Source organism: Bison bison, unplaced genomic scaffold (genome assembly GCF_000754665.1).
Source record: "Bison bison bison isolate TAMUID 2011002044 unplaced genomic scaffold, Bison_UMD1.0 scf7180017864171, whole genome shotgun sequence".
Classification (NCBI taxonomy): Eukaryota; Metazoa; Chordata; class Mammalia; order Artiodactyla; family Bovidae; genus Bison; species Bison bison.
This window is the reverse complement of record NW_011494743.1, coordinates 2,515,685-2,523,956: the sequence shown is the minus strand read 5'-3', so window position 1 is coordinate 2,523,956 and position 8,272 is coordinate 2,515,685.

Below are 8,272 nucleotides of genomic sequence, written 5' to 3'. Positions count from 1 at the left end.
AATCCTATTTTCCTTTCTCTCCAGTCTATTCCCTGGATCACCCTTCATAACGAACTACCTGCATGCAAGCCCTGAGTCAGACTTTGCTTTCTGGGAAGAAGGCAGGATGGACATAGGTGTCTGTGAGTGAGTACATTTCTCCTTGGAGAAAAAAGTGAACAGGTGGTACCACTACCAACATAGTCACCTAGGGAGACACTCAAGGTTTTTGCCTGCTTTACTTTCTTGTATCAATGGGATAAAGAGCAAACCTCATATCCATTCCTATTTTCTCACAGCCTTTCCTCTTGAAGACTTTATGAACCAGGCAATTATGATATCACTTATCTGTGCAGTCTAAAATATGACACAAATTAACTTATCTACAAAAAAAAAACAACAGACTTAGATCATAGAGAAGAGACTTGTGCTTACCAAAGGGGAGCAGGTTGAGGGAGGGATGGACTGGGCGTTTGGGATTAGGATATGCCAACTAGTATATACAGGATGGCTACACAACAAGGTCCTACCGTAGAGCACAGGGGACTGTATTCAACGTACCATGAGAAACCATAATAAAAAATATGAAAAGAATATATATATATATATATATATATATACACACACATGACTGAATCACTTTGCTGTACAGCAGAAATTAGCACAGCGTTGCAAATCAACTGTGTGCCATGTTGCTTCAGTCGTGTCTGACCCTTTGCGTCCCTATAGACTGCAGCCCACCAGGCTCCTCTGTCCATGAGATTCTCCAGGCAAGAACACTGGAATGGGTTGCCATTTCCTCCTCCAGGGGATCTTCCCAACCCAGGGATCGAACCCTCATCTCTTACATCTCTGCAGTGGCAGGTGGGTTCTTTACCACTAGCAGCACCTGGAAAGCCCTTCAATAAAATTAAAAAAAAAAGAATTAGGGTAAGAAAATGTACTGACATTAATTTAGAGTTTGTTTTTTTTTTTTAATCCTGGGATAGGAATAAATAAGGGACACTTTCCCTTCCTCATCTCTACAGGCCTTGAGTTCTGAGCCTGAGCAACGTACTCCATTGTAAGGATACATTACTTCTCTGTTGCAGAGTTGTCAGGCATGCAGACAACCACCAGCTACCAAAGTTTTCCTTAGGGGAAGGACAGAAGGAAGAGACAATCTATTCTAGGGAGGACAAGGGGAAGGGGCCTGTCTGATTCTAGATCTAATACATGCAGAATGTACTCATCTCCTGCAGAGTCTAGAGCAGGAATCTATATACAGTTTCTGCAGAAAAGTTTCTTTGTTTTGACTTTGTGGGCTACAAAGTCTCTGTCACAACCACTCATCTCTGTCCTTGAAGTGGGAAGGCAGCCAAAAGCTGCTGTAGACAATAAAATGGAATGAGCGTGGCTGTGTTCCAATAAACCTTTATTTATGGAAACTGCCTTTCCCAGCATGGAAATTTTAATTTCTTATCATTTTCATGTGCCATGAAACATTATTCCTGTTTTGATCTTTTTTGGCCATTTAAAACCAAAACCACTCTCCACTTGTGGGCCAAATGAAACTGGTAGTGAGAGAACTTTCAGGAGGAAGTAAGTAAGTGTCCCTACCCTTAGCCAAGCTGCAAACTCAGGACCAAAGATAGGGCCTCTTGCTCATGCCTGGCGGAGCAGGACGCTCACTCCAGATGGACAGGGGAGCCTGGGACAGGGCCCTGACTTGGTACTTGTGTCTATGCTGGGGGCTGGGTATCATCCAGAGGCCCATGCCATGAACCCCAGGTTTCACTAAGACCCCCAGTGAAGGGAAACATCACCCAGGCTGACTTTGAATTATTTTCCTCCATGAAGACAACAGGTTTAAAGTATATTTAATTTCCTTAATTTCTTTTTAGATTTTATTGAACCATACTTGATATTGGGCTTCCCAGGTGGTGCTAATGGTAAAGAACCTGCCTGCCAATGCAGGAGACTTAAGAGACATCAGTTCAATCCTTGGGTCTGGAAGACTCCCTGGAGGAGGGCATGGCAACCCACTCCAGTATTCTTGCCTGGAGAATCCCATAGACAGAGGAGCCTGGCGGGCTATAACCCATGGGGTTGGCAAGGACTCAGACACGACTCAGTGACTTAGCACACATGCATTATTGATAAACAATGTTGTGTTAATTTCTTCTGTACAGCAAAGTGAGTCAGTTATATAGTTACATACATTCGTTTTCATATTCTTTTCCATTATGTTTTGTCATAGGATATTGAATACAGTTCCCTGTGCTGCTATTTTATATATATATATATACACACACACACATATATATACACACACACACATAATTTTTTTAAATTTGAAGTTTATACCATCCAGTTCCGAAAAACAGTAATGTCAAGTTTCTATATGTCCTCAGAAAAAGGCCTATGTACCTGGTCCTGAAGGAATATCAGGTCAGGGAGAGACTAGAATATGAACCCAGAAACAAAAACTCACAGCTCAAGAAAGTATTTAATATCGACATAAAGTGGCCTCTTTTTTTTCCTCGGCTAAATCCTGTCATTGCCAGAGGACAGCCAACTTGCACCCTCTGAGACTGGAAGCACAGCTTAAAGCTGCTTACCACAAGGGCAGACTTGCTTTGAAATCTACAGCTTTATTTAGGAATGCATATCAATTTGTATTCTCCTCCAGAGCCTAGCTGTGTGTGTGTGTGTTTTAATATAAAAATTGCATGTTAAACTGTTTACCATCAAAGAAAACCAGTGGTCCTGGAAGATGCATGGTGTTTACCTTGTAGCTTTGAGGACCCCCCCGGGCAAACCACCTTATTCCCCAAGGGCACACACCATGTATCTGAGGCGCAGTAAAGCACATCAGGCTGCAGATTTCAATCAGGCCCTGGAGACTCAGTTTTTATTAGCAGAGCATGATTGATGTGGGTTTCGAGACCCCATCCTCTGGGGCAGGACACTGGTTCTCAAAGTGTGGCCCCAGAATCAGCTGCAGCATCACCTGGGAACTTGATGGAAATGCAGTCTTGACTGCTCCAAAGGACCCCTGGATCATCAGGTCTGAGGGTGGAGCCCAGCAACCCCCTCCAGGGGACTGTGATGCCCCTTCAAGCCTGAGAACTGCTTCTGCAGTGGAAGAAGTTGGAAGGAGCCATAAAAACCTTTTAAAATTTCATTACTTCACGACTCAGCCACGAGAAACAAGGAAAATGTTCCATTTTCAGCAATATGGATGGACCTAGACGTGATCATACTCAGGAAGCTAGTCAGAGAAAGATAAATCATATCGATGCCACTTACATGTGGAATCTCAAAGAATGGTGTAAGCAGAGTTCCTTACAAAACAGAAATAGACTCGTAGACAAAGAAAACAAACAAACTTATGGTAACCAAAGGGGACAGCTAGGGAGGATGTTAGATAAATTAGGAGCATGGGATTATCAGATACACAGTACTATATACAAAATAGATAAGGGACAAGGACTTGGTGTATAGCACAAGGATCTATATTTAACACCTTGTAATAACCTACAATGGAAAAGAATCTGAAAAAGTGTGTGTATATATACACGCGTGCACACACACACATGCACATATATACACACATATGTAACCTGGTGGCTCAGTAGTAAAGAATACGCCTACCAATGCAGAAGATGCAGGTTCAATCCCTGGCTCAGGAAGATCCCCTCCAGAAGGAAACGGCAACCCTCTCCAGTATTCTTGCCTGGGAAATACCATGAACAGCAGAGCCTGACGGGCTACAGCTCAGTCAGTTCAGTTCAGTCGCTCAGTCATGTCTCTTTGCGACCCCATGGACTGCAGCACACCAGGCCTCCCTGTCCATCACCAACTCCCGGAGTTTACCCAAACTCATGTCCATTGAGTCGTTGATGTCATCCAACCATCTCATCCTCCATCGTCCCCTTATCCTCCTGTCCTCAAACTTTCCCAGCATCAGGGTCTTTTCAAATGAGTCAGTTCTTCTCATCAGGTGGCCAAAGTATTGGAGTTTCAGCATCAACATCAGTCCTTCCAATGAACACTCAGGACTGATCTCCTTTAGGATGGACTGGTTGGCTCTCCTTGCAGTCCACGGGACTCTCAAGACTCATAGGGTTGTAAAAGAGATGGACACGACTTAGCAACTATAATAACAACAAAAACATATATACTTTTTGTATATATTTGTGTGCGTGCATGCTCAGTTGTGTCTGACTTTTTTCTGACCCAGTTGACTGTAGTCTACCAGGCTCCTCCTCCAGGCAAGTGTACTAGAGTGGGTTGCCATTCCCTTCTCCAGGGGATCTTCCTAACACAGGGATTGAACCTGGGTCTCCTGCATTGCAGGAAGATTCTTTACCATCTGAGCCACCAGGGAAGATATAGATATATATCTGAATCACATTGCTATACACCTGAAACTAACACAACATTGTAAATTGTTGTTGTTCAGTCACTCAGTCATGTCCGACTCTTTGTGATTCCATGGACTGCAGCACACCAGGCTTCCTTGTCCTTCACCACCTCCTGGAGCTTGCTCAAACTCATGTCCATTGCATCAGTGATGCCATCCAACCATCTTATCCTCTGTTGTCCACTTTTCCTCCCACCTTCCATCTTTCCCAGCATCAGAGTCTTTTCCAGTGAATCAGCTCTTCACATCAAGAGGCCAAAGTATTGGAGCTTCAGCCTCAGCATCAGTGCCTCTAATGAATATTCAGGGTTGATTTCCTTTAGGATTGACAGGTTTGATCTTCTTGCAGTCCAAGGGACTCTCAAGAGTCTTCTCTAACACCACAGTTCAAAAACATCAATTCTTCAGTGCTCAGCCTTCTTCATGGTCCAGCTGTCATATCCATACATGACTACTAGAAAAACCATAGCTCTGACTATACAGACCTTTGTTGGCAAAGTAACAGCAATTGCAAATTGACCACACTTCAATTTAAAAATGCTTATTAAAAGACCTTCACTGTGAATGACTCCCTCCAGCCTCTCTGCCTCACCTTTCCCATCAGTAGAATCAGGGTATCACCTTGCTCTCAAGATTGCCTTGAGAATTAAATCAGATCTGCCCAGACATCCAGAAAACACCAAACACAGCACCTGATGATCAGAAACCTCAGCATGAATGTTGTTTTCCTCCTTTTCCAACTGGAATCACATATTAAATTTGAGGTATATAAGTACAATTGCAAGTAATGATCTATTTCCATTAGATGATATGAGAGATGTGGCTGAAACATTTCCCCAGGAGACACCTTCACCACATCCATCCCTCCCATCTACATTATTTGCATATTCCTGATGTTCCACGAATGAAATTTTAAATCAAGTCATTATCAAAGTTGAAAAATATTTAGGCTAAAATGTACTGGTGACAAATCAATTTTCCAGCAGCCTATTTTTTCTTTGATTTTAATAGTTCCTTTGGGAGCATTCATTTATAAATTATCCAATTTAAAGCACAAAAAAATATTCTCTGCAATACCAGCTTCAAAGAATAGCAAATTGTAAAGGGCACCATTTGCTTATCCATCCAGAATTGAGAAAAATCTTTTAAAGTTGCCTTCTGGTTTTTCACAAAATCAAGCTATACCCACTTGTCTTTATTCTCACTCTTCTTTCCTCATTTATTCAGCCAAACTGTTCAAATAAACTTTGAATAGCTATCACAAAACAATTCAGATATACAGAGAAAACAAATATGCAAACTGACAAATTAAAAAAAATCTCTTTATGCATAGGGGAGTTACATAAATGTGTTTCTCCAGTTTTCCTCTTTTTAATAAGAATACTTTTGCATGGAATGTGGTAATCTACATGACATACACATAAGAATGCATACATATGCGTTCCTACGCCTGCTCTCACTGACAAACACATACACACACTCTCTCAGTTCAGTTCAGTTCAGTCGCTCAGTTGTGTCCGACTCTTTGCGACCCCATGAATTGCATGCAGCACGCCAGGCCTCCCTGTCCATCGTCAACTCCCAGAGTTCACCCAGACTCACGTCCATCGAGTCAGTGATGCCATCCAGCCATCTCATCCTCTGTCATCCCCTTCTCCTCCTGCCCCCAATCCCTCCCAGCATCAGAGTCTTTTCCAATGAGTCAACTCTTACACACACTCTACTTTCTGTATAACAGATAGAGTAAACCTTAAGACCACAGGCTTTCAAGTATTGAATTTTCAATTACTTGGGAAAGAATGAAACAGAAAGTTATGGATAAAAACTTGGCTCTGAAAATAAATGAAATAACCCAGATAATTTTGAGGTTATGACCTAGGGGATAATTTGAGGTATGGGCCTATTTTAGTTTACTTAACAGTATAACCTGTTTTCAAAATGTTTTTTAATTTTCTAATTTTTTCAGTACCACTACACCCTGGAGTGTAGATTTATAAATAGTTTTATTTATAAATCATCAGTGAATTGGTTAATTTTGAGTCCTTCCTTTAGAACAGGCTCTCAAAGGGCCTTCATGAGGCAACATTTTGCTGACCTGCTTCTGATGACTGTACACTCCTATAAAGAACTTGGACTCTGCATTTTTTTTAATGTGGACCATTTTTAAACTCTATTTATTGAATTTGTTATAGTGATGCTTCTGTTCTGTATTTTGTGTTTTTGGCAGCAAGGCATGTGGGATCTTAGCTTCCTGACTGGGGTTTGAACTCACAGCCCTTGCAATGGAAGCACAGAGTCCTTCTTAACCACTGGATCACCAGGGAAGTTCCTGGACTCTGCATTTATAAAGCATTATCTTATGTCATTTTGTCTCTCCTTGACTAAATTTTCTCCATGTCTCAATCTATATGAGATTATGATATTTCAGAAGCAAAGTTCAGTTCAGTTCAATTCAGTTCAGTCGCTTAGTCATGTCCAACTCTTTGCAACCCCATGGAATTGAGTCGATGATGTCATCCAACCATCTCGTTCTCTTTTGCTCCCTTCTCCTCTTGCCCTCAATCTTTCCCAGCATCAGGGTCTTTTCCAATGAGTCAGCTCTTCACATCAGGTGGCCAAAGCATAGGAGCTTCAGCCTCAGCATCAGTCCTTCCCATGAGTATTCAGGGTTGATTTCCTTTAGCCTTGGCTGGTTTGATCTCCTTGCAGTCCAAGAGACTCTCAAGAGTTTTCTTTAGGACCGCAGTTTGAAAGCAACATTTCTTTGGTGCTCAGCCTACTTTATGATCCAGCTGTCACATATGTACATGACTACTGGCAAAACCATAGCACTGACTATATGGACCTGTTGGGCAAAATGATGTCTCTGTTTTTTAATACACTGTCTAGATTTTTCATAGCTTTTCTTCCAAGGAGTAAGCCTCATCTATGAAGTGAGGGCAAAATAGTACTCTTTGATATGATGTATGTGTTAGTTGCCAGTCATGTCCAACTCTTTGCAACCTCATGGACTGTATAGACAGGCTCCTCTGTCTATGGGATTCCCCAGGCAAGAATACTAGAGTGAGTTTCCAGCTCCTTCTCCAGGGGATCTTCTTGACCCAGGATCAAACCTGAATCTCCCATATTGAAGCAGATTCTTTACCACCGTCTGTGCCACCAGGGAAGCCCTGATATGATAGTTACGAGGATTATATTAAATCATTTGTCCATATGTATTACTTAATAAATGTAAGACATTATTAGAAATAGCTTTCCTGCTGTTGATGGATACACTTTGTCATTTTTCTATCTCTCCCAAGAGAAATTAAGATTCTAGGTTGACAACTGACACAAACATTCGCCCGACACTGATTCATGCATTCAACAATTTGTGTTTGTGGAGCGCCTATCGGGCACCCAGTCTGGTAGAACTCATAGTCTAATGGGGAACACAGACACACAGGTAATTAAGAGTTCATGTTGGGAGGAGAATAAATAAGGCATAACGAGAAACAGAAATGGTTTATTTCACAGAGGAATTGGGGCTGTCAAGGTAGATAATTTTTTAGGAATCTGAGATAAGGTGAGCTCAGCTATAAATAAGAGACACTCAGGTAAAATGTTCTGGGACTATCCTCATGGTTATATTTCCTGCCCAATTAGCAAATATTTTTGAGAACTTTCTTTTTGCTAAGAACTGCAGATACGCACATTTCTGCTCTAACATTAAATACACTTTACTAAAAAACTTTGCATCCTGTATTATGGGGGAAAAAAATAGGAGTGGGAGAAATTTAATCAAAACTTAAGAAACTTTGGAATAGAACTTTAACACACATACTAATAATCTTAATAAAAGTTACTAGTGGAAGTTAAGCCCCAGCATCACTTGAACTTACCCTT